Source organism: Dasypus novemcinctus, chromosome 21, assembly GCF_030445035.2.
Source record: "Dasypus novemcinctus isolate mDasNov1 chromosome 21, mDasNov1.1.hap2, whole genome shotgun sequence".
NCBI classification, from domain to species: Eukaryota; Metazoa; Chordata; class Mammalia; order Cingulata; family Dasypodidae; genus Dasypus; species Dasypus novemcinctus.
Window position 1 is genome coordinate 13,040,763 of NC_080693.1, and position 27,360 is coordinate 13,068,122.

The 27,360-nt window shown below is 50.4% G+C and overlaps 1 pseudogene; it reads left to right on the forward strand.

Moving 5' to 3' along the window:
* The first annotated feature begins 4,218 nt into the window (after window positions 1–4,218).
* Window positions 4,219–27,285, forward strand: LOC101415611 (glyceraldehyde-3-phosphate dehydrogenase-like; annotated as a pseudogene).
* The last annotated feature ends 75 nt before the right edge of the window (window positions 27,286–27,360 follow it).

Below are 27,360 nucleotides of genomic sequence, written 5' to 3' on the forward strand. Positions count from 1 at the left end.
GGTGATGTAACTAGAAAAAGACCTTGAATAAAAGGGTCAACTCAGACCAGCAGAATATCTGAACCTCCACGTAGGATCATGTGTTAAAAACTGCTTTTTGACCTTCAATAAAAGGGGGAAATGGCAAAGACAAATGAGTTTATATGGCTAAGAGTCTTCAAAAAAGGTCAGGAGGTCATCAGAGGGATTATGATAATGCACTCCTCAGGAGAACCCCAGAAACAGCCAAAGTGGATACAACCCCAGGTACTGGTTCCCCTGAGGGCTACAGAGGCCCACAGGGATATGGTCATTGCAGATAGCTCTGGAATTCAGTACCATGTCAGTGGGCCCTACTTTGGAATTTGTGTTCCTCAGTGTGATGGAGTTGGACTCAGATGTGACCTTTTTACACATGCCTCTTCTGTCACTTTTACTGAACCTTTGGTTGGTTGTAGCATTGGTGTATACTCAGGAGACTTGAATCTCTGGACTGTCCATGTGCTAGCAGGACCCTGAGCATCAGCAGTGTTGCAATTCCTACTCTCTGGTTCATTGGACTTATGCAGGTCAGCTAACAGTGAGGTGAAGATGGTCAATCACCACACCAGGGAACTGAGAGTGCCTACACCTGCAAGCAGAATTGCATCCATCATCCATGTGGAATCTAAGCCCCCTCTCAATATAGAGGTGGAGGGGACATCACTATCCCAGGGTCCACAGGATGGAGGAATAGAGTATGGATTAGAGTGGACTTACTGATATTCTATTATGGAATTATTGTAACTAGTAATGGAAGAAATTGTAGGAATGATGTGGAGAAAGTGGCCACAGTAGTTGCTGAGGACAGGGAGAGGGAAGAAGAGATGTGATGTGGGGCATTTTTGGGATTTTGAGTTGTCCTTAATGATATTGCATGGTCAGATGCTGGACATTATATATCCTGCCATAACCCACTTAATGGACTGGGGGAGAGTGTAAATTACCATATAAACTATAATCCATGCAGTGCAGCAGTGCTCCAAAATGTATTCACCAAATGCAATGAATGTGCTGCAATGATGAAAGAGGTTGTTGATGTGGAAGGAGTGGGGTGAGGGGAATGGGGGGTATATGGGGACCTCTTATATTTTCCAAATGTAACATTAAAAATAAAGAGAAAAAAATTGTTTTTGCCTAAATTGGAAAAAAAAAGGTTCAGCTGAGATGCCTTTGATTAAATTATGTTAACATTAGGGCTTTGAGTCAGCAGGGTGTGACTCAGGTTGAGCCCCCACCCCTGTGGTGGGCTGTATAAACGGACCCTCACTCAAGAAGACACAGGGAAGAGGCGCAGGAAGAAAGAGAGCTCCACAGACACGGCAGAGGAGAGATCTTGGTCATTCTGGTCCTGCCACGTGACAGAAAGGAGAAGGCTCCAACAGCCAAAGAAAGAGAGACAAGCCCTATGCCAGCCTATGGCTGAGATCAGCAGAAGCTGGGACCATGCAGTCTTTTTTTTTTTTTTTAAAGAAGCTGTTTATTTTATTTTATTTTATTAAGATTCATTTATTTCTCTCCCCTTCCCCTCCCCACCCTGGTTGTCTGTTCTCTGTGTCTATTTGCTGCATCTTCTTTGTCTGCTTCTTTTTTTTTTTTTTTTAAGATTTATTTATTTGTTTAATTCCCCCCCTCCCCCGGTTGTCTGTTCTCTGTGTCTATTTGCTGCATCTTGTTTCTTTGTCCACTTCTGTTGTCGTCAGCGGCATGGGAAGTGTGGGCGGCACCATTCCTGGGCAGGCTGCACTTTCTTTCGCACTGGGCGGCTCTCCTTACGGGGCGCACTCCTTGCGCGTGGGGCTCCCCTATGCGGGGGACACCCCTGCGTGGCAGGGCAGTCTTTGTGCGCATCAGTACTGCGCATGGGCCAGCTCCACACGGGTCAAGGAGGCCCGGGGTTTGAACCATGGACCTCCCATGTGGTAGACGGACGCCCTAACCACTGGGCCAAGTCTGTTTCCCTTGTCTGCTTCTGTTGTTGTCAGCCGCACGGGAATCTGTGTCTCTTTTTGTTGCATCATCTTGTTGTGTCAGCTCTCCGTGCGTGTGGCATCATTCCTGGGCAGGCTGCACTTTCTTTTGCAGGGCGGCTCTCCTTATGGGTGCACTCCTTGCGCGTGGGGCTTCCCTACGTGGGGGACACCCCTGCATGGCAGGGCACTCCTTGCACACATCAGCACTGCGCATGGGCCAGCTGCACACGGGTCAAGGAGGCCCGGGGTTTGAACCGCGGGCCTCCCATGTGGTAGACGGTCGTCCTAACCATTGACTGCTTCCCAACCACAGAGTCTTAAGAGGAAGAAGGAAGGAGAAACCAGGCAGGGGTCACCTGCCCTCTGGTTTCAACACATGACAACAGACTTTGGTGAGGAAGTATCTCTTATGGAACTTTGAATTGGACTCTAGGGCTTTGTAAATGTAAGCTTCTACGCCCAAAGAAATACCCTTTATAAAGGCCAACAGGTTTCAGGCGTTTGGCATCAGCACCCCTGTGGCTGACTAATACACTGGCTTTGGTTTCTAGCTCTCAGCACTTGATATGAAGTGAATCAGACATTCCAAAGTGATTTTCAGTTCTCAGGAATGGAGGGCTTATTTTATTCTGTCTTCTGAAATGTTACCAGTGAGTTCCAAGACACGGTAGGAATGGAGCCCTTTCATGGCTAAATTTCTTATTATTTTAAAACAGTTTTATGGAGATACATCCACATACCGTACACTCTATCCAAAGTATATAATCAGGGAAGTGGACATGGCTCAACAGATAGAGCGTCTGCCTACCATATGAGAGGGTCCAGGGTTCAAACCCAGGGCCTCCTGACCCGTGTGGTGAGCTGGTCCGTGCACAGAGCTGCTGTGCACAAGGACTGCCATGCTAAGCGGTGGTGCCCCTGAGTGGGGAGCCCCACGCTGAAGGAGTGTGCCCTGCAAGGAGAGCCACCCTGTGTGGAAAAAGTGCAGCCCACCCAGGAGCGGCCCCCGCCGCACACACGGAGAGCTGACGCAGCAAGATGACGCAACAAAAAGAGATGCAGTTTCCCGGTGCCACCCAGGATGCAGGTGGACACAGAGCAGACAACCAGGGGGAAGGGGAGAGAAATAAATAAAATAGGTCTTTTAAAAAAACGAACAAAAAAACCCCAAAGTGCGCAATCAATGCCTTTTAGTATAATCACGGTGTTGTGCACTTATCACCACAAAAAATGTTAGAACAATTTCCTTACTGCAAAAAGGAAAGCTCCACGCCCCTTAGCAGCCACCTCCCAATCCCTGTATCCCCCCAGCCTTACATAACCGCTAATCTAATCCCATCTTTATATACTGATTTTAATCACATTCTATATAAGTGGAATCATGTAATATGTAGTACTTTGTGTCTTGTTTCTTTCAGTTAGCATAATGTTTTTTGCATTGTTTTAACATAACATTAACATAGGTAACATTTGTTCAGTTTAAAAGAAAAACAGTCATATATACAATATTACCTATATTCATATTTCACATGAGGTTTTACTACGCTCTACAGTCACATGTTACATTTTCTAGCTTTCCTTCTAGTAATATAAATGACCCGAGACTTTCCCTTTCAACCACTGTCATACCCATATCACTGCACTGCTAGTTACAAGCACTGTGTTGGGTTTTCACCCTGTCTCTTCATTTCCAAAGATTAACTCACAGCCTTTTGACCAGTTCTGTACACGTTAGCCCTCAGCTCTCCATTCTGTAACCTCCTCCTCCTTCTTTTTCTTCTTCTTCTTTTTTAATAAAGAACATTTATTGAAATCTAACGGAAGTTTTCAGGTGGTAAAAGAGAATAAGAAGGAATCTGACAATGCAAATAAAATTTGGTATGCCATTATTTGGGGTTGAATTGTGTCCCCCCAAAAGGTGTATTAAAGTCCTAATATATCTGCAGAATGGGACTTTATGTGGAAACAGGGCTGTTAGAGATGGAATTGAGCAAGTTAAAGTGGGCTTATACCAGCGACCGAAGCAGACTTACTGTTACTAGGCATTCATTGAGTAACCTGAAACCCTGATGAAAAGAATGAGTTTTAGAAAACGAGGTTATGGTGGAATAGGGAGTTCTTAATCCAGGGTGACTGGGGTCCTTAGAAGGAGGGGGAATTTGGACGTACAGAAGAGACCCAGGGGAGAAGGCCCCATGTCCCCCGAGGCAGCGGTCCAAGGCCCGGGATGCTGACCAGCCCCCGGGAGCTGGAGGAGCAAGGCAGGGCTCTCCCCACAGAGTTTGCAGCCCTCAGCCTCCAGAACTGTGGCACAACAAATTACCACGGCTCCAAGCCGCCGGGCCTGCGGCACTTGGTTTCGGAAGCCCCGGGAGAACGAGAGGGCCAATTTTCCACCGTTCGCTCCCGCCGTCTCGTTTTCCTGACCGCCTCCGCTGGTGAGCACAAGGGAAGTTTGGGAGGGCTTCTGGGTCTATTCGGACATAAAAGGAAGACTGCTGTTTTGGTGACTTGACAAGGACGGCGTCGTCTTCCTTCCTACAGGACAGTTCTTACAAACGGCAAAGTCTTGCTCTCAAATTCTGAGTCTGTCCCCCCCCCGCCCCCCACTGGGCCTCCGCTAATCTTGTTAAAGCTTGAAGACCCGAAGCTCAAGGACCCTCGCGAAGGCAGGGCAGCGAGCACGCAGATGGGGACGCCCAGCCTTCCCGCTCAATTTCAGTCGTCCAGATGTGTGAGCTCCCTGTTGAACTCCTAAATCCTACTGAGTAACACCCTCAGGCCGCACTGGGCCTCCCCCAGGGCCAATAAATAAAAGAAAAGTAAGGAACGGAGGCCGCGTGGCTGGGCATGAAGCCGCCCTCTGCCAAGGGCCAGGGAGCCTGGCTGGGGAGGGAGGGCCCTGCTGCTCTGACTCCGGGCTGGCGTCCTCCAGGAAGGCCGCGAGCTCAGGCTTTCCTTAGGCAAGAACCACCAAGACTAACTCCCAGAATCCATCAGCAAATTGGCCCCTCAGCTTTATCCTGACTCAAACATTTGGTTCCCGGTGCCTGCTAAAGACCATCTAGACAGCAAGCTGACGCAATGGGCTCGTGCTGTGAGCTGACTGCAACAAGATAATGCAACAAAGAGACACAAAGAGGACCAGCTTGGGGGTGGTGACCTCTTGGCCCTTGGAATATCCCACCTGATAAGGGTGTCTTAGTTACCTGCTGGGTCTTGGAGCATTCTGGAGCGTTTATGCAAACAGTGTGATTTATGGTAAACGCCTGTTTTTGTTCGCCTGGAGTCCTGGGACACCCTGTATCAGTTTGAGTTGGGCGGGTGGGGAGCTGGAGGCTGACTCGAACCAGTCTTGTGGATGCTCCGTACCTATGCGACTGAGCCCCAGTAAAAAATCTTGGAGGGAGGCAGATGTGGCTCAAGCAGTTGGGCATTCACCTTCCACATGCGAGGTCCCGGGTTTGGCCCCCAGTGCCTCCTAAAGAAGACTAGCAAGATAGCAAGCTGACGCAATGGGCTGGCACAGCAAGCTGCTACAATGAAGAGACACAAGGAGGAAATCATAATGAGAGATGCAACAAGCAGGGAGTGGAAGTGGGTCAAGTGATTAGGTGCCTCCTTCCCACATGGGAAGTCTTGGGTTTGGTTCCTAGTGCCACCTAAAAAAAGATGGGCATACAATGAACAAACACAGAAAGCATCGAGCAAGAACAAATGACGATGGGGGCAGATAAATAAATAAAAATAAACCTTTAACAACAACAACAAAAACTTGGACACCAAGGCTTGGGGGCGCTTCACTGGATGGTAATACTTTGCATGGACCGTCACACGTCATTGCTGGAAGAGTTAAGCATATCTGTGTAACTCCACCGAGTGAGGACCCTGGCAGCTTGGGCCTGGTTCTCTTGGACTCTTCTCTACGTCCCTTTTTCCTTTGCTGATTTTAATCTATTTCCTCCCCATGGTAGATTGGATCGTGTCCCCCACAAAAGACAAGTTCTTAATCTCAATCCACGTTCCCATGGGTGTGAAGCCATTTCTAAACAGGATCACTGAATATGTTAAGGTGCTCCAGGGTGTGGACTCATCTGTGAATAGGGGCTTCTAAGGTCCCATTTTGGGGCGGCCAAACTGAACCAGGATCGGAGGCCTTATGAGAGGAAATTTGGACAAAGTCGGAGAAAGTCACAGGAGGAAACCGAGGACACCGTCATGTGATGGAGGGTGGCCACCAACCAGAATGCTCCCGAGCCTGGAAGAAAGCGTGGCCTTGCCACATACTGATGTTGGACTTCTAGCCTTCAAAATGTGAGACAATAAATTCCTGTTAACGCCAACCCATTGTGCAATATTTGGCGTAGCAGCCTGGTAAACTAAGACACTTTCAACAATAACCTGGACCTGTAAGTGTAATAAAATTTCTGAGTTCTTTGGGTCCTTCTAACAATCAACAAACCAGAGGGTGGTCTTGGAGACCCTTGTCACAAAGTGTGCTCCTTTCAATTGAATTACTCCATCTCTTTCCCCCTTGTTTGACTACCATTCCTGTGGGTCAAAGGCCAGCGGGAAGAGCTCATTTGGCCGAGCTTGAGTCATCTGATGCCCCCCTGTCGTGGGAGGGCAGGGCGACTTGATACACAGTCCCACTAAAGCGGCACTAAGTAGGAAGGAAGATTCTCAGAGTTTCTGGTACCAGAAGAGCAGGGGTCCCATACCCACACCTTGGGCTCCCACAGCCCAGGCAGAAGGAGCAGGGAGTCCCGAGGAGACAATCACCAACAAGGTACGTGAACCCGAGTCTACATCCACCCGGCCACAGGCAACCGGACACCCCGGTCTCAGATGATGGAGAGCCTCAACTGCAGGATGGAGCCAAAGAATGTGAGAGATCCAAAAGATCACTGATATGGACTGAATATGTCCCCCACAAAGACAGGTAACACCTGGGCCTGTGGTGTGAACCCATTTGTAGCAGGATCTTTGAAGGTGTCTGTAGTTAAGACGAGGCCAGACAGAATCAGGGTGGGCCTTAACCCAACATGACTGGAGTCCTTCTAAGCCAAGGACGTTCGGAGACAGACGGGGAGAGAGATGGTCACGTGACAGGGGCAGGGACTGAGTTCTGGATCGCCATCTGGCCACCACCAGGATGCTACAGCTTCAGAGAAAGCGCAGCCCTGCCGACGCCCCGAGGTTGGACTTCGAGCCTCCAGAGCTGCGTGACAGTGAGTCCCTGGTGTTTCAGCCCACCAGCCTGTGGTTTTATCTCAACAGCCCTGGCAAGCTCAGACAGTCATTAACATGACATGGGTGTCGGCAAGAGACAGGCTCCAAACAGGGCCAGCGTCAGGATGAGATGCTGGTCTCTTAGACGAGAACTCGTCAAAGCAAGATAAAACCCTTGATCCAAGGCACCATGGCCCTGGGTTCCCACGAGTATTACCTTTTGGGGTATCTGAACTCTGGGATGAAAATGAGAACTAGGACAGAGATTGTTTTGTCTCTTGTGACAGTTTCAGATATGTTCTTAAACTAATCCATTCCTGTGGGCGAGGGGCCCTTTGATTGTGTTACATTCAGTTGAGGGGCCTTTGATTAGATAACTTGATAAGATTGCTTTAGGGCTTTTGATTGGACTGCTTCAGTGAGGCATGAACTGACTTGGGTCTCTGCCATCTTGCTGGTTTAAACACAGAGAGACACAGAGGAAAGGCAGCTGCCGTATTGATCCTGACATGTGAGAGAGGGGACTGTGGGAAAACAGAGAAACCTTGAGGGTCTCAGGGCCTGAAGACAGCAGAGCACAGAGGCAGGGAAAGAGGCCCCCAAGGGGGCTGGGCCCACAAAGGAGCCCAAGGCTCAGGAGACAAGCCCGCCATGTGCCTGATCACCAAGTGGTAGGACACCAGGATCAACAGTAGCTGACTTTGGTGAGAAATCATCTCTGCTGATGGCTTGATTTGGACATTTCACAGCCATGGATCTGTACGCTCACCCCCAAATAAATCCCCTCTATAAAAGCCAATCCATGGGAAGCGGATGTGGCTCAAGTGACAGGGCTCCCATCTACCATATGGGAGGTCCATGGTTCGATTCCTGGGGCCTCCTGGTGAAGGCGAGCTGGCCCACATGGAGTGCTGGCCCATGCAGGAGTGTGGGTGCATGCAGCAAGCTGGCCCGAGCGGAGAGCTGGTGCAGCAAGAGGACACTACAAAAAGAGACAAAGAGGAGAGACAATAAGAGACACAGCAGACCAGGGAGCTGAGGTGGTGCCAGAGATTGAGCACCTCTCTCCCACTCCAGAAGATTCCAGAATAGGTTACCAGTGCTGCCTAAAAAGAAGACAAACAGACACAGAAGAACACACGGCAAATGGACACAGAGAGCAGACAATGGGGTCGGCGGATAAATAAAGGGCTGAATTGGCAGCCCTTTGGCAAACTAAGACACCCCCACTAGCCATCTTCCCAACTTTGGTAGTAATGGAATCCTCCGTCTTTAGATTGCCACATGGCCGCTCAGAACACAGCATGTGTCCCAGTCTCTCTTGTAGCTGGGTGTTGCCAGGTGGCTAAATTCTGGCTAGTGGTATTTGAGCTCAAGTGATGTGTGAAACTGTCTTGAGGGGGCAGGGCTGTGCTCTTTCCTTTTCCTGTCCCCCTCTCTTCTTCCCAGTGGCTGGAGCTGGATGCAGCTGTGTGCCATCTTGTACTGTGCAAAGCTGGGAGATGCCCCAGGATGGTGGAGCAATGAGATGGAAGGAATCTGGGTTCCTGGCCCGCAGAGTCACCATCCCAGCCCCAGCCTGCTTACTCCCTGTTCTAGTCTGCTAGGCTGCCAAAAGCCATATACCAGAAATGGGTTGGCTTTTTCAGTGGGAAGGTATTAACCGACTAGCTTATGGTTTTGAGGAAATGAGAAAAATGTCCGTATCAAGGCATAATCAGGTGATGCTTTCTTCCCAAAGACCAGCTGCCAGCGATCCTCGGCTCCTCTGCCACACGGCAAGGCACGTGGCAGTATCTTCTGGTCTCCGCCATCTCTTCTGGGTTTCACTGCTCCCAGCTCCTTGCTTCCTCGGCTGCTTCCTCGCTCTCTGTCTCTCTGTCTCTCTCCATATTTATCCCATTTATAAAGGACTCCACTAAGAGTCTCTCTCCATATTTATCCCATTTATAAAGGACTCCACTAAGAGGATTGAGACCCACCCTGGGCCACGCCGTAACTGAAGTAACTCCTCAAAAGGCCCTACTTACAAGAGGTCCACACCCACAGGAGCAGATTCAATTTAAGAACATACTTTTCAGGGGTCCCTTCTGCTTCAAATCATCACACTCCCGCACAGCTTCAAAATAAACGTCTATCTTGGCCACGCTTCTGTTATCATGTCTTTCTGTCACATGTGGCTAAACCTGGAGATCTGGAAATGCTGATATCATTTTTTTAAAAAATCAGCTCCCCTGAGTTGGCTCCCTAGTCTGTTTGCTTGTTGTTTGTTCATTTGTTTTTTTTAGATTTATGTATTTATTTATCTCCCCCCACACACACAGTTGTCTGCTCTCTGTGTGCATTTGCTCTGTGTTCTTCTGTGACTACTTCTATCCTTATCAGCGGCACCAGGAATATGTGTTTCTTTTTGTTGTGACGTCTTGTTGTGTCAGCTCTCCGCGTGTGCAGCACCATTCTTGGGCAGGCTGTACCCTTTTCACGCTGGGCGGCTCTCCTTACGGGGCTCACTCCTTGCGCGTGGGGCTCCCCTACGCGGGGGACACCCCTGCGTGGCAAGGCACTCCTTGCGCACATCAGCACTGCGCATGGGCCAGCTCCACACAGGTCAAGGAGGCCCGGGGTTTGAACCTTGGACCTCCCATGTGGTAGACGGACGCCCTGACCACTGGGCCAAGGCCGCTTCCCTGTTCATTTGTTTTTGCTCATTGTCTGCTCGTTGTTTTTGCTTGTTCTCTTTTCGTTGTCTGCTCATCTTTCCCCCTCATTGTTTGTTTTTCTTTAGGAGGCACTGGGAATGAAACCCGGGACCTCCCGAGGGGGAGGCGGGCACCTGGCTGCTTGAGCCACGCCCACTCCCTCCAAAGTCATTTTGTATGCCATTATTATGGGTTGACTTGTATCCCCCCAAACAGGTAAGTTTAGCTCCTAACCCCCGGTCTCTCACAGTGGGGCCTTATTTGGAAATAGATAGGGTCGTTACAGATGGAATTAGGCAAATGAAAATGAGGTCTTACAGTGTAGGTGGGCACTGACTCCAACGTGACTGGTGTCCTAAGAAGAAGGGGGAAATTTGAACACACTGAGATACAGGGGCAACGCCGCGTGACGACCACGCAGGGGAATCCAGCAAAACGCCGGAGACCAGAACGAGGCAAGGAGGAGCCCTCCCCGGGGATTTGGGACTTCTCGTCTCCAGGACTGGGGAATGATGGGTTTGGGGTATCAAATCAGGGCCAGGCAGCAGCGGAGAGAGGGGGCAGCTCAGCCGGAGACTGGCAGCACCCAGGGCTGGAACCAGAGCCCACAGCCTGGGCTAGAGGACATGCGAGGCGCCGGGAGGGCAGGCAGCCCTTAGCTGCGGGTCTGAACGGCGAGCGGGCGGGCCAGGGGCGCGCGACGTGCTCAGGCGGGTTTGCGGGCCGGAAGAAGGCGGCTTTCAGGGCCACGTCCCCGCATCCCGCCCCAGGAGCCTCCCAGGCTGCGTGGTCCTGGGCTTTCCTACTGCAGGGAGGACCCACCGCCCGACCAGGAAGTCAGGTTAGTGGGTCTAGAGACAAAACTTAATGAAATAAACATGAACAGTCTGTTACGCTGAGTAGGATTAAGTGTTTTGTGGAGTAGTTCTTTGGGTTATAAACAAATCTGTGTGTGTATGAGAGTGTGTACTGCGTAGCTAAGAAAATGTAAGAGACCCTGGCCAATGACGAAAGCCACTTAACCAAATGCCTGACTCCCCCAAAAGTAGGGTGGCCCCCCTAAAAGAACGAATGTGTTCACATTCGTAAGAATATGCTTCTCCTGGGTGCAAAGTCCAACTCTGCAGCAACGGGTTGTTGGCTCGGGGACCTCTCTGGACCTCAGTCTCTTCATCTGTGTTAGGGTATAATCAGAGTACCAGCTTTGAAGCATCAATTATTGTAACGATCAAATGAGAGAATATCTGCAAAGTGCTTGGCATATCATCATTATTACCATTGTTAATAGAAGCATGGGTTGTGCTAATTAATATTGATTCATGGTAAATTAATTCATGCTAAATAGTAGCATTGCTTATTACTATTAATTGGGCCTAAAACTGATGGGGAAGAAGATTATTGATGTTATTATTATTATCAGTTGGATGTGAAGTAGATGGGAGAAGAACCATTGGATAGAGAATGCAAGTTACCTTCCTTACACCGTAAGCCTGGGCAGGGGTCAGAAGGCTTGTATTGCTGTGAGCCCAGCTTGCAAAAGACAAGGCCGTTTGGGAAGAAGGTATGGCTCGGTGGTTGAGCGCCTGCTTCTCACGTGTGAGGTCCCCGGTTCAATCGCCAGTACCTCCTTGGAAAAAAAAAAAAAAGACAACGCCTTTTGCTACAGTCTTTGGGGGCGTAGAGCCCTCACTGGCCAGCCCAGACAGGGAAGGAGATGTTCCCTGGCCGTGAGCGGAGGGCCTGGTGGCCTGGTACAATCGAGGACAGACTCCGTGAGCGGAGGGCCTGGTACAATCGAGGACAGACTCCGCGTCCCTGAGGCCCCTCTGGCCGCCCCCGTGGGCCGCCCCCCTCCCGCGCCTTCCTTCTGGGCCCGCCCGCCCGCGGGCCTCGGGTTTGCGCAGCCACCAGCCTTCAGCCCGCCGCTTCCCTGCGGCCCTCGCCAGCGAGCGCAGCGGCCCCTCCCCTCCCCGAGCCGGGGGCCAGGCCGGGAACGTGGGTCCCTCAGGACTTATGCCAGGGCCTGGGCCCAGAGCGCAGCCCCCTCACCCCCCAAACACGTCCTGTTTGCTTCACAGCCGCTTGCCCTCAGCCCGTCTCCAGGGAACAGAGGTGAAGGACTCCCCGGCGCCCAGCCGGGGCTCTTTCTTCTCTTCTCTTCTCTTCAGGATTTGTCCCCCTGGGGTCTCTGGCGAAACCTCACCTGAAACGCGCCCGCTGGCTGGCCTAGAAGCATTTTCTCCCTCTAGATGATGAATGCATCCTGTGGCTGTTTGTATCGGTCAGAGTTCCCCAGAGAAAGGGAACCAACAGGATGCGTGTGTGTACACATAAATAACATAAAGACACGCCCGAAGAGCTGCCGGCACCATCAGGCAGCCGCACACCTACGTTCATAGCGGCCTTATTCAAGATCGCCAGGAGCTGGAAGCAACCCAGGTGTCCGTCAGCTGAGGAATGGATAAACAGTTTGTGAGTATACACACAGTGGATTATTGCATCTGTAAGAAGAAATGAGGGAAGTGGGTGTGGCTCAAGTGATTGAGCCTACCGTATGGGGGGTTTGGGTTCGGTTCCTGGCACCTTCTGAAGAAGGTGAGCAGGAAGTTGAGCTGATGCGACGGGCTGGCACGGGAAGCTGATGCAAAAAGATGACACAACAAGAGACAAAAGGAGGAAAACATAATGAAAGACACAACAAAGCAGGAAGCAGAGATGGCTCGAGCAAGGCACATAGGAGTGCCTGGGTTCTGCTCTGAGGTGCCTCCTGGAAAAGGAAGACAAGCGCACAAGGAACAGACACAGCAAATGCAAACAGCAAGGGGTGGGGAGATAAGTACATCTTAAAAAAAGAGAAGAAATGAAGTTGTGAAGCATATGACGACATGGATGAACCTGGAGGACATTTTGTTGAGTGAAGCGAGCCAGACACAAAAGGACAAATACTGTGTGATTGTGCTAGTATAAACTAAATATATTGTGTAACATACTGTATGATTCTGTTTACATAAAATGTAAATATAAATCAATTTCTAAAGATGAAATTAGATTAGTGGTTTTGTGGGGCTGGAGAAGGACTGCTAAGGGGTGTGGAGGTTTTCTTTCTGGAGTAATGAAATCACTGTAAAATTTTTCGTGGTGATGAATGCACAACATTATGATTATACTAAAAGCCATGGATTATACACTTTGGATAGTTCATATGGTATGTGACTATATCTTGAAAAATCTGCTTAAAATATGTATGTATTTGTACACGTATATACATGTGTGCATGTATGCACATAAACACATGCATGGACATAGACATACCTGTACAGACACACACACAAACACAAAGAGACTTATTATAAGGACCTGGCTCAGGGAACGCGGGGCTGTGGAGTCCCGAGTCTGTAGGGCAGGCTGCGAGCTGGAAATTCCAGCAAGGGCCGATGTTGAAATCCTGAGGCGGGAACTCTTCCTGCAGCCCTGGGTTCTTGCTGTCCAGCCCTCCAGCCGGTGGGACCCAGCCCACTCCCATCCCGGAGGGCGAGCTCCTCCACTTACAGTCAGCAGACTGCAGGTGCCAGTCCCAGCTACGAGAGACTTCCCCAGAAGCATCTGGGCCGGTGTTTGAACAACTGGACGCCAGAACCTAGCCAAGCCGACACACCAGCACCGTCTCGCTGCAGAAACAAGCCACAGGAACGCAGCGGCTTAAAATGTGCATTCGTTCTCTGGGCTCTGGAGGGCCCGAGGCTGAAACGGGGCCCTTGGGGCTAAAGTGGAGGCGGCGGCCGGGCTGGGCCTCCGGAGGCCCGGGGAGAACCCACGTCCTCGTCCTGTTTGGCTGCAAGGCCGCCCGCCCGCCTGGGCTCGTGGCCCCTTCTCGTGCAGGCTGTGCTCGGGGGCGCACCTGCTTCCCGCCAGGAGGACCCTGGATAATCCAGGTCGTTCCCTCTGCCCGCGGGGTGCCGTCCCAAGTTCCGGGCACAGGACCGGGTGTCTTTGGGGATGGTATTATCCGCCCACCACTATGGAAGGATTTGGAGGTGACGGATCTGCATTCGAATCCTAACCCCCTCCTCTGCCACTTCAGCCATCTGAGTTGCGTCCTCAAAAGGGAAAGAGAAATAATAACACCCACCATTTTACTACCTGAAATTAAGGGGATACTGCCCGTAACATAGTTCGGTCTTTGGCGCATACTCGGTGCTCAGAAACGCAGGACTGCAATGTCTGGGGACCGTGTTTACACTTGCGATTGTAATGGGTATTTCAGCCTAGTTCTAGCTCATTCCACCCCTTTACATGGTCCTAGACTATTGTTTATACTTGGTATTGTGATGGTTCTTTAGCTTAGCTGTACATTTGTACATTGTAGTTGTGTGTACTTGTTACTACTGTTGTAGAATCTGATACTAGGTTCAATTATTTGAGTATAGAGAGGCCAGGACTCAGGAATGATTTTGAGAAGGAAAAATGGTTTATTGATGGCCGGCCAGACTCGGGAGCTTTCTGTTTCAATCCCGAGCCCAGAACAAGATTTTTGAGTCCTTTTTATACAGAGAGGAAAGGCCAAACGGTCCTTTTGCTTCAGCTCTCAATAGGCTTGAATTAGCATATATCTTCCACATCCTAGGTAAGCTTTTAGCATGGACTTCAGACATTCTAGATAAGCTTTCAGCACATTTGGTTTGCATTTTCCCTGAATATTTAAAGTTTATAGAGTTTGCATTGCTCAACTGCTTCCTGGGACTGGAGTCGTTGCCATGGTCGCCAAGGGCAGGACTGCAGCCTCTTACCTTTCCACACCCACAAGTCACAGACAGCTCAGCTTAGGTTATCTCTGAAGAGACAAAGAGCCTCCCACCCATAGCCCACACCACCACAAAGGTAACAACTCCACCTCCCCTTGTTTGAATCCGTAAGAACCGTGAACGCCCTAGACTCCGGGAGGCAGATTTTAGGCCAGAGGCATCAGGTCTCCGTGCTGTGCGGTAGCGATCAGCCCTTTCTCCCTCTGAAGGCCTGGGGTCCCAGGAACCGCCGCCTGCGCGCTGGCAGAGAGCACCCCCTTCCACGCGGAGCAGGACCCCCTGCCCGCCCCGTGCCTTCGCTGGCTCTGGGCTTGACGGCTTTCTCAGGCTAAGCCCCCATTTCCCTGCCGCGGAGGGGCCTGTGCTCCCCTGGGTGGGGCCCCAGCACCTTGGCGTGGTACCCAAGGGTGCGCCGTGATGGCGGAGCAAAACTCCTCAGGCCCTTTCACCTGCTCATCCGGCAAAAATTATTCAGTGTATGCCAAACGTCAGGAATGCTTGCTCTCCGACCCTGGTGTCGTATTAAAAAAATACATGGGCACAAGCAGGCGTAGCTCAGTGGTCAAGCTCCTACTTCGCCTGTACGAGGTCCCGGGTTCAAACCCTGGTACCTCCTAGAAAAAAACCACAAAAAACAAGGCGCTCATTTGGCGGAGCGGGTGTAGCTCAGAGGTTGAGAGCCTGCTTCCCGTGTATGAAGTCCTGCGTTTAGTCCCTGGTACCGCCTGAAAAAATACAGATGCCTTGGTCTGGCCCCAGAGTGATGAAAATCCTCGTAAGGCCCTACTCCCAGTGGGGTCGCACCGCAGGAATGGGTGAAATTTAAGAGCACGTATTTCTGGGGTCCGTACAGCTCCCAACCAGCACAGGCATGTACCAGAACTCCATTCCTTTTTATGGTGGAAGAAGATCCCACGGTGTGGACCTGCTGGGGTTTTGTTCACCCGTTTATCTGTTGAAGGCTTTCACTTTTACCCTGCAGGAGGCAAGGACGTCACCAGTGTCTGCTCACAGGAGGGACAGAACCTGGTTTGTGTTTTAACAAGACCCCCTTGGCTGCTGAGGGGGAAGGGCTGCAGGGGGAGGTCAGAGGCGGGGAGACGGGGAAGGGGTTTAGCACGATCACCCAGGGAGGAGGCCACGGGGGTGGTGGTGGTGGTGGCGGTCGAGTGGTTGAGCGCCTGCCTGCCATATGGAAGTTTCCCGGTTTGGGTGCTGCCGCCTCCTAAAAACAAAACAGCAAGCGAACAAATGAAAAGACCAACTCAGGGGGGCCGATGTGGCTCAGCGGTTGAGCACCGGCTTCCCATACAAGAGGTCCCGGGTTCAATCCCCCCAAAATAAACAAAATAGTCCTGGGCGCTGGGCCCAGAACCGGGTGCGGCTAATGGCCCGGGGGGGGGGGGGTGTGTGTGTGAGCCCGAGAGAACCGAGGAGCGGGCAACGGGGGAGCAGCCGGCTACGGGGAGCGAGTGCGCTCTGCAGTTCCACCCTGGCCTTCCTCTGCCTCCCGTCTCCAAGGTGGGAGCCCCACCCCCTCGGGCCACCAGAGCTGGGAAGGGAAGGGGGCACGCCCAGCCCGGGGCCCCCAGCCCACTGGAGCACCTGAGTGGAGACAAGGGGGCGTAATTGCACACACGGGCAAGGGGTGGTGGGTGGGAGGCAGCCCTTTATTTTCCGGGCAGGGAAAAGTCCGTGGACTGAGAGGCACAGCTGGAGGCGCTCCAGCCTCCAGCCTCCAGGCCAGGGCGGGACGAGCACTGCAGGAGAGCGCTCTCCTCCCTCGCCCCTGGTAGATTCCGCTGCTTCCTGCTGCCCCTCAGCAGGGCTTTCCCTGAAGGCTCCTAGGAGCCGGCTCCCGGCTGTGTCTGTAGTCTGTTCAGCTCTCCCCACCCAGGGCTTCAGGCCTCCCAATTCCAGGAGAGATGGCACCCTCCCCCCCGCCCCCACTACCTGGCGCTTTAGTTTTTACGGTTCCCTGGCAGAAACGAGTGCACAACTGTCTTCTCATTCCCTCGGCTTCTTAGACCACGGACCCCTAGTTTGCTTCCTTGGAAACACTTCGGTGTTGGTTGAGAGCGTGGGTCAACTTGACTAGGTTACGGTGTCCAGTTGTGTGGTCAAGCAGGCGCTGACCTGATTTGTTACTGCGAGGGTATTTCCTAGACAGATTTACTTCTGTAGTTAGTTGATTGCATCTATGGCTGATTGCATCTACAACCAACAAAGAGATTGCCCTGAGCCGTGAGGAGGGGATCTCCTCATCCAATCCGTGGGAGGTCTTAAAAGCCAGAGCTGAGGATTTTGGGAGTCAGAAAGAAGAATTTCTGTCTCTGCTTTAGCCAGTCAGCTTCTCTTGGGGAATTCAAAGTCATCTTCATCCATCGGAATTTCCAACTTGTGTCTTCTGGGGAACTCAAGGTCACCTTCAGTCAGTTTTCAGCTGGTCCTTCCCTGTGGAATTTGGACTTGCCAATCCCTACAGTTGCATGAGCCAATTCCTACAATAAATCTCTTAATATTTACACACACACCCCTTCCTTTCTTGGAAAGGGGCAAGGAAACTGCCATGGATTGAAACGTCCACCCCCACCCCCCAAAGACATGTTGGAGCCCCACCCCCGTCCTGTGGGCGTGGGCCCATTTGCATATAAGATCTCTGAAGATGCTGTGAGTTAAGAGGAGGCCAAACTGAGCCAGGGCGGGCTTTCAGCCTCTATGCCTGGAGTCCTTGGCAGCAGAGGAAATGTGGGCGCAGCAGGAAGAGAGACGGGGGAGAGATGGCCGCGGGGCGGGGCGGAGGTGAGCCCTGGACCCCGGCCACCACCAGGACACTCGGGGCTTCAGAGAAGGCACAGCCTGCCGACTCCTGGGCTGTGACAGCCTTCGAGCCTCTCAGACCACCCGGCAACTAACTTCTGCGGTTCAAGCCAGCCGGCCCGTGGGATTTGTTACAGCAGCTCTGGCAAACTGAGAACTCTCTTACTTAAAGTGGCGAAGTCCTTCTCCGAAGGGGAGATCCTGTGGTCTCCATCGTATGCGGCCAGCTCAAGCCCAGCCCCCTTCCTCCCCCAGCCCTTCGTGTCACCCCTCCTCAGAACGCCGGCCTTCTCCTTCAGGCCGACAGAGGTTAATTATCGGAAACCAAGGGGAAGCAGCTGTGGCTCAACTGATAGAGCGTCCGCCTACCACATGGGAGGTCCAGGGTTCAAACCCAGGGCCTCCTGGTCCGTGTGATGGGCTGGCCCACGCGCAGTGCTGACGCGTGCAAGGAGTGCCCTGCCATGCAGGAGTGTCCCCTGCGTAGGGGAGCCCCACGCGCAAGGAGTGCACCCCGCAAGGAGAGCCGCCCAGCGCGAAAGTGCAGCCTGCCCAGGAATGGCGCCGCACACACGGAGAGCTGATGTGGCAAGATGATGCAACCAAAAGAGACACAGATTCCTGGTGCCGCTGACAAGAATACAAGCAGACACAGAAGAACACACAGCGAATGGACACAGAGAGCAGACAACTGGGGAAGGGAAGGGGAGAGACATAAATTAAAAAATCTAAAAAAAAAAAAAGAGAAGCCACAAAGATGTGATAGAGAAAGGAATACAAACAACAACAAAGCAACAAAGAAATGGCAGAGGGAGGTGGCTTGTAAAGAAAGAGCCACTGTCCCTCTCCCGTCCCTTGGCAGTGGACACTGCTGCTGGGTCTCCGGGAGCCCCGCGATGCCCTTGCCTGCCCCGCTCGCTGCCAGTGCAGACCGCCCGTGGGGCGCGCGGGTCACAGCAGCAGGAGTCCGAGGCCGGAGCCCAGCATGTGGGGCTTGCTTTGCTTTCTAGAGTCCCTGGGAGGCTGGTGAGTGGTGGAAGAATCTATCAAAAAGCATCGCACGGAAAGAAAAAAAAAAGCATTGCCCTCCAAGGAGATGAAACATCACCCAAACTGCAAAAGAAGTCCGCGGAGTTTCTGAGTTAATTCTGAGGCAAAACCCAGAATGCCGTATTTCACCTCCCCTCTTAGAGCGACGTTTTCCTTGCCATTTCAGAATCCACCTTCTTCTGTGCTTGCTTTCAGGCAGAGGAGACATTGTAACAGTGGACTACTTCAAGAGGCCCCAGGGTGCTAAGGCGAACTGTCAGTATTCTTTCCTTACGTGAAAACGAATTTGCCACAAAGCAACCAAATGACGGGGTGAATGAGGCTGTGACACCAGCCAGGGCTGCAGGCTCCCTGCGCTTCCGGACGTCATGCCTTCTTTTTTTTAAATTTTTAAAAATTTTTATTTCTCCCTTGTCCCCCGACCCCGGTTGTCTGTTCTCTGTGTCTATTTGCTGTGTGTTCTTCTTTGTCCGCTTCTGTAGTTGTCAGCGGCACGGGAATCTGTGTTTCTTTTTGTTGCGTCATCTTGTTGTGTCAGCTCTCCGTGTGGGTGGAGCCATTCTTGGGCAGGCTGCACTTTCTTTCGCGCTGGGCGGCTCTCCTTATGGGGCGCGCTCCTTGCGCGTGGGGCTCCCCTATGCGGGGGACACCCCTGCGTGGCACGGCACTCCTTGCGCGCATCAGCGCTGCGCATGGGCCAGCTCCACACGGGTCAAGGAGGCCCCGGGGCTTGAACCGCGGGCCTCCCGTGTGGTAGGTGGACGCCCTAACCACGGGGCCAAGTCCGCTTCCCCATCATGCCTTCTTATCATCCGTGTGAGTGACGCCCCAGAAGCTCTGCCCTCACCGCGACCTTGGGTAGGGGATCGAAATTCTCAGAGGTTCTAAATTTAAAGATTAAATGAGCAGACAGCCGACAAGATGCGATGTTTTGCTTTTATGCCCCGTAAAAAAAGACAACCCCAGGGCTTGTGGCTGTATTTCCCTGTAGAGCAATGGATCTCCAAGTGGGGTCACCGGAGCAGCCTAACCTCAGACTGGGTTAAAAATGTATATTCTCTGGCTCTACCCTGACCCCACTAAATCACCAACTCGGACAAAACTGCCCTACCATCCGGTTCAAAAGTCTCCCCGGGTGATTCTCTTTATGGTCAAGGCTGAGAACCACGTTGTAGGACTTGAACTACTTTTGAATCTAACTTAGAAATCTTATCTCAGCACTCCCTTTTCCTTCAGTGACTATAAAAGTCACAATTCCCCTTATTTTCTTTTGACCCGTCTAAGTCGTCTGCTGGCTCCCTCATTAATGAGTTAAAACTTTGACACGGGAAATGGTTGTGGCTAAGGCGATTGGGCTTCCGTCTGCCACACAGGAAGTCCAGGATTCCATCCCCAGGGCCTCTGGTGAAGGCACGCTTGCCCACGCAGAGAGTAGGCCCACACAGAGAGCTGGCGCAGCAAGATGACACAACAATAAGAGTCACAGAGGAGAGACTAAGAGACGCAGCAGACCAGGGAGCTGAGGAGGCGCAAGAGATGGAGCGCCTCTCTCCCACTCTGGAAGGTCCCAGGATCTGTTCCTGGAGCCGCCTAAAGAGAAGACAGCAGACACAGAAGAACACACAGCGAATGGACACAGAGAGCAGACAGTGAGTGCAAAAAACACAAGGGGGGAATAAATAAATGAATAAATGTTAAAAAAAAAAAAAAAACTTTGACATGCACTCACTACAAATTTATATGAGAATACATTTTGAGCATTTTGAAAATTATACCTCGACACCAACATTAAAGTAAGTAGATGAAATCTCTATTTCCTTTTGCGATCCCGTTGGGCGCTGGAGTGGACGTGGCCTCTCAGCATCTTCTGAACTGCCATGCTACATAGGGGAGCGTTCCACTTGAGAGTTGCCTGATAGAAAAGTCGGAACGCGCTTTCCCAGGCCCCTTCTGGCGCTTGGGTGCAGACCCATCCATCTTGTGCGAGATGCTTCAGCAGAAAGTAGCAGCACAATGTGACCTGCATTTTCTGGAATTCATTTTCTGGTGGAGGTAGCTTTGAGAGGTTCTGTGACTCAGCGTTTCTGTGGTTTTTCTAAGAGGTTTTCATGTATTCTTTTTTTTTAAAAGATTTATTTTATTTCATTTACTTATTCTCTAACCCCCACACCCCGCTGGTTGTTTCCACTCGCTGTCTGCCTTCAACTCTCTGTGGTGGTGCGGGCCAGCTTGCCTTCACCAGGAGGTCCCGGGAATTGAACCTGGGGCCTCCCACGTGGTAGGCAGGAGCCCAATCACCTGAGCCATATCCACCTCCCTCATATATTCTTTTCCTGCTTCAACCAGCTAGAGTGTGTTCTGTTATTTGTAACTGCAAACTTTGATTAACATAGATTGGAAAGAAAAAAAAAATCTGTTTGTTATGGCTTTCTCCTGCATGCCTTTACCCAATTCAAGATAATTACGCAGCAAGAGAAGATAATTACACGGCAGGCTGTAAGTATTCTGTCGTGTCTAAGCAGTGTTTGGCTTAGTAGAAATGAGGTTTGGGGGCCACGTCTTGAATCTGCTTGATGGCATGTGGCTTGTGGATTGCTCCTTCGTGCCCTGAAACCTGGGGGTGCTAGGGTTTCTGAACAGGGCAGAGAGCGTTCATCTCCCCAGCACTGTCACCCCCTTTTCACGGCTTGCCAGGTCCTCCAGGGAACCAGCTCCTTCAGCTTCTGTCGGCAGCTTCTCTTGTGGGAGAAAGGGAAACACATGATTTTCAAACAAACCTTGCCTCTCTTAAGAACCACATTGCAGGAAAGAAGTAGGCAAGTGCCCACCAGTCGGTCCTTAAAGTATCGAGCTTTCTCGTACACCTTAGGACACCCAAAAGTCTCCCCAGGGATCACTTTGAGCATTGCAGGAAAGGGAGAGCCCCCAGTGTGGCAGTTTGATATTATTTATGAGTTCTGAAGAGAGATGTAGGTTATGTTTGTAAACTGGTCTGTTCCTCTGGGTGGTGTGATCCCCTTTGATTTAAATGCAAAGGCTAGGGAAACGGACTTTGGACCAGTGGTTAGGGCGTCCGTCTACCACATGGGAGGTCCGTGGTTCAAGCCCCGGGCCTCCTTGACCCGTGTGGAGCTGGCCATGCGCAGTGCTGATGCGCGCAAGGAGTGCCGTGCCACGCAAGGGTGACCCCCGCGTGGGGGAGCCCCACGCGCAAGGAGTGCGCCCGTGAGGAGAGCCGCCCAGCGTGAAAAGAAAGAGCAGCCTGCCCAGGAATGGCGCCGCCCACACTTCCTGTGCCGCTGACAACAACAGAAGCGGACAAAGAAACAAGACGCAGCAAATAGACACCAAGAACAGACAACCCGGGGAGGGGGGGAAATTAAATAAATAAATAAATCTTTAAAAAAAATAAAATAAAATAAATGCAAAGGCTATAGGTTTGCTTGACTATGTTAAGATTAGGGCTTTGATTCAACCACGTCATTAGGGCGTGCAGGGTTGAGTCCCTGCCCCCTTGGTGGGCTGTGTAAAGGGACAGTCCATCAAGACGACAGAAATATGTACACAGAAGAACACAGAGGAAGAGAGACCGCGCCATAGACCCAGCAGAGGCCCCAGGAAGAGAGATGAGCCTGACAGTCTACAGCTGCCCTGGTGAAGAGAACAGAGCAGCTGAGCCCGGAAAGAAATGAGCCCCAGGAAGAGAGAGGAGCCCTACGCCAGCCTAGAGCTGAGACTGGAAGAAGCTGGGACCATGGAGACAAGAGAAAAAGGAAGGCTGAATCCTCGCGGACACCGCTTGCCATCTTGCTTCAACACGTAGCAACAGACTTTGGTGAGGAAGTAACCTTGAGTTGGACTCTTTAAGGCCTTGCAGCTGTAAACTTTTATCCCAAATAAATACCCTTTATAAAAGCCAATAGATTGCTAGCACTTTGCATCAGCCCCTTTGGCTGACTAATACACCAAAGTAAAGACATTTCTCAAGGCATTATATTTAGCATGAAATTAAATGCAGTAGGAGGTCCTTGATTGGATTCTGGATGGAAAAAAATGCTAGAAAGGACACTCATGGGACAACTGGGGAAATCTGAATCTGGAATATATAATGGATACTAGTTTTGTATGACTATGAAATTTCCTGTGTATGATAATTGTACTGTAGTTTTGCAGGAGAATGTACTGATTCTTAGGCAAGACCTGCTGAAGTATGTCTGCAAGTAATTCTCAGATGACAAAAAAATTCAAATAAGAAAATAGAGAGAGATAACATAAACATGGTAAAATATAAACAACTGTGAAAGCTTGATAAGGTGTTTATGAATACATTTTGCTGTATTCTTAGAACTTTTCTTTAGGTTAAAAATTTATCCAAAAAAAAAAGCTGAGGAAAAATAAAACTCATATAGAATTGGGGAGGATGAGGTGGGAACATATATAAAACAAGATTGTCTATGAGTTTATCATTATCATTCGATGGGTGCTTTCTTGAGGGTTCATTATAATATTTATAATATTTGCTATTTTTGTCTATTTTAAAATTTTTTCCTAGTAACATTTGTTTAAAGGCTATTGCAGACACCTGGCCCCATCGAGATGGCAGAGTGAGATACTTCAGGGCTCCATTCCCCTCCAGCAGATTTGAACAACCAGCAGGAAAGCTGCAGGAAGTAGTTAAAGGATACGAAAGCAGCGTGAGTGCTGAATCAAGAAAAAGGCTACTTAAAAGCAGTCAGATCTCCTGGTGTCCTGGCTGGCCCCGCCTCCACCCCCATCCCCACTCCCAACCCCGTCCCCATCCCCGGTGTGGAATGTTGGTCCTGGTTCTACATAATCCTCGTGCATATACTGGAGCATGGCTGTCTGGCCCAATATGTCTGGTGGTGGCCTGAGCAACTAGCCATCCCAGAACTTGCCAAGCATGAGGTAGGCAGCTCATGGAGCTCCCCTACAGAACACTGGCAGGGAGCAGTCAAGTAGCCGCCTGGGGCAAAGGATTGCTGGCCATAGGACACACAGTGCAGTGCAGGGGAGCGTAACGAAACTGTTTCCTAGGGAAGAGAAGTCACTTGTATCCTGGGAGAATTCCCAGGGCCACATGTGCATGCCCAAGACAAATGTATGCACAGAAAGGATCAGGGGTCCCCTGCACCTTGGCCTCGAGCTGTTCTCTAGACTCATTGTATGGACAAGCTCTGAAGGAGAGCACTCACACAGGCCAATCTGCAAAGTTCAAGGAAGGTATTTTCTTACTTCCTCCCTCCCTCCCTCCTTTCTTTCCTTTCTTCCTACCTTCCTTCCTATTTTTTTTTCTTCCATTCTTCTCCTAGCAGTTAAGGAAAGCTCTGTCACAACACTAGCTAGACAAAAGTTTAAGAAATAGACTTCTCAGAGTCTAAAATCTAGCAACAACACATTCAAATATCAAAATGACCATATTTCAACAAAAGAAAGATCGCAAAACATACAATAACTGCTGACCAAGATTTCTGCATCTGACAAAGTTGTCATTCAAAAATGAGGGAGCGGTGAAGACATTCCCACATAAACAAAAGCGGAGGGAGTTTGTCACACTAGATCAGCCCTTCAAGAGATGATAAAGAGAGTTCTGCCTGTTAAAAGGAAAGGACAGCAGGCAATAGCTCAAAGCTGCATGGAGAAATAAAGATCTCCAGTAGAGGTAACACAGGTGTAAATATAAATGCCAGTACTATTGTAGTTTTGGTTTGTAACTCCACTTTTTACTTCCTACAGGATCTAAAAGGTAAATGCTTAAAATGTAATGAAACATCAGTGATTTTTGGACTCATTGTGTATAACCTTGTAATATGTGACAGGACCTATATAAAAGTGGGGGGTGGAGGGTAGGAGAACATAGCTTATATATACTATCAAAGTTAGGTTGGTGTCTAAGAAAACAAAATTGTTATAGATGTTTTTTAAGATTTATTTTTATTTATTTCTCCCCTCCTCTCCTCTCTCCATTGTCTGCTCTTTGTGTCCATTCTCTGTGTGTTCTTCCATGTCTGCTTATATTCTCAATAGGTGGCTCCAGGAACCCATCCTGGGCCCTTCCAGAATGGGAGAGAGGTGATTATTCTCTTGTGTCACCTCAACTCCCTGTTCTGCTATGTCTTCTTATTTTCTGTCCTCTGTGTCTCTTGTTGCGTCATCTTGCTGCGCCAGCTCTCCGTGTCAGCCGGCACTCCTGCACAGGGTGGCTTTCTCGCACTGGGTGGCATTCCCACGCAGGGGGGCACTCCTGTGTGGGGCAGCATTCCAGCGTGGGCTGGCATTCTGCGTGGGCCAGCTTGCCCTCACCAGGAGGCCCTGGGCATCGAACCCTGGACCTCCTATATGGTAGACGGGAACACAATTGGTTGAGCCACAACCACTTCCCAATTGTTACAGATTTAAGATGTTAAACTCAAGTCCCAGGGTAACTATTAATATAAAGAAAATATCAGAGAATACATAAGCTTGTAGAATCAGAAATCAGAGTACAGGTTGCCAGGGCACAGGGCAGGCAGAATGGGGAGTTAATGTATAGTGGGTATGAGTTTCTGATGGGAAGATAGGAAAATTTTAGTAATGGAAGGTGGTGAGGGTATTGCAACATGGTAAATGATTAATCTCAGTGTGGTCTGCTTGGGAGTGGTTGAGATGGGAAACTATGTTGTATGTATGTTCCCACAATTTAAAAAAAAAGAGCAAATAAAAAAACAATGACAATTAAAGGCAATACATGAACCTGGACATGATCTAACAAGGTAGAAAGAAAAGGCTCAAGAGGACATTATCGGGACATATGAAAATATTGGAATGTAGACTACAAGGTTTATGTCAATGTTAAATTGCTTGAACTTGATAACTGCACTTAAGGTACTTAGACAGGTGAATATTGTTCTTCTTAGGAAATATTCATGGAATATTAAGTGTTCATGGAGCATGATGTGTACAGCCTACTCTCAAGTGCTCAGAAAATGGACTGATAAATAGATAGACATATGGATGAATAGAGAGTTGGATTGATTGAGGGATAGATAGAATGCTGTGGCAAAAATGTTAAAAATTGGTGGATCTGGATATCTGGGGGGATTGGGGGATGCTGGGGTTTCCTCTTTTGTGTGTGTATTACTTTTGTAACTCTGCTGTAGGTTTGAAAGTGTTTCAGAATAAATGTGGGCTCTCTGCCTCCCTGTTGGACAGAAAGCCTCATCTAATTGTGCAGTGTGAGTGCATCCTTGAGACACAGTGGTGAAGGATGGCATACATGGCTTTGGCCATATCGAGAGCCTGATCACTGCGCCTGCTTTTAACTCTGGCAAAGGGGAGGGTGTCACCATCAGTGACCCCTTCACTGGCCTCAACTACATGGTCTACATGTTTCGGTTTGATTCCACTCACGGCAAGTTCAAAGGCACTGTCAAGGCTGAGAGCTGGAAGTTTGTCTTCAATAAGGAGCCCATCTCCATCTTCCCAGAGCAAGATCCCACCAACATCAAATGGGGTGATGCTGGTGCTGAGTATTTTGCAGAGTCCACTGGTGACTTCATGACCCTGGAGAAGGCGGCGGCTCACTTGAAGGGTGGAGCCAAGAGAGTCATCACCTCTGCCCCTTCGGCCGATGCCCCCGTGTTTATGATGGGCATGAACCACGAGTAGTGTGATGGTTTGGCTCTTGTGTCAACCTGGCCAGGTAATTGTGCCCAGTTGCTTGGTCAAGCAAGCCCTGGCCTAACTGTAATACAAGGGCATTTATGGACTTCAGTCACCATTGACTTTACTGCAGTATTAAATCCTAGATAGCTGATTACAATTGCATCAATCAGGGAGATTGCCATCAGCAATGAGTGATGCTTAACCCAGTCAGTAGAATGCCCTAAAAGAGGAAGTGATTCCAGCATTGAAAGAGAATTCCCCAGGTTGTCTTTGGACAGCTAACATCTCCCAGAAGTCCAAGAACCTTCATTGGACTTTCATTGCCACCCTTGGTTGCAGCCTGCTTGCAGAACCTGGACTTGTGCATCCCGACAGCTGCGTGAGAGACTCTTATAGAATCGTGCACTATTGACACATATCTCTTGTTGATTCTGTTTCCCTAGAGAACCCTGACTAATACAAGTAGTGTGACAGTTCCCTGAAGAATGTCAACAATGCTTCCTGTACCACCAACTGCCTGGGCCCCCTGGCCAGGGTCATCCATGACAAGTTTGGCATCGTGGAGGGTCTCACGACCACTGTCCGTGCCATCACTGCCACCCAGAAGACTGCGGATGGTCCCTGTGGATGGCCTAGAACACCGTCCCTGCATCTACTGATGCTGCCAAGGCCATCGGCGAGGTCATCCTGGAGCTGATGGGAAGCTCACTGGCACGGCCTTCCGTGTCCCCACCCCCAGTGTGTCTGTCGTAGATCTGACGTGCTGTCTGGAGAAGCAGCCAAATACGATGACACCGAGAAGGTGGTAAAGCAGGTATCAGAGGCCCCCCTAAAGGGCATCATGGGCTACACTGAGGACCAGGTTGTCTCCTGACTTTAACAGTGACACCCACTCTTCCACCTTTGATGCTGGGGTTGGCAATGCCCTCAATGACCACTTTGCCAAGCTCCTTTCCAGGCATGACAGTGAGTTTGGCTCCAACCAACCGAGTGGTGGGCCTTATGGTCCACACGGCCTCCACGGAGTAAGAGCCCCTGGACCACCAGCCCCAGCAACAGCATGAGAGGAAGTCAGCTTCTGGGGAGTCCTAGCCCCAGTGCGAT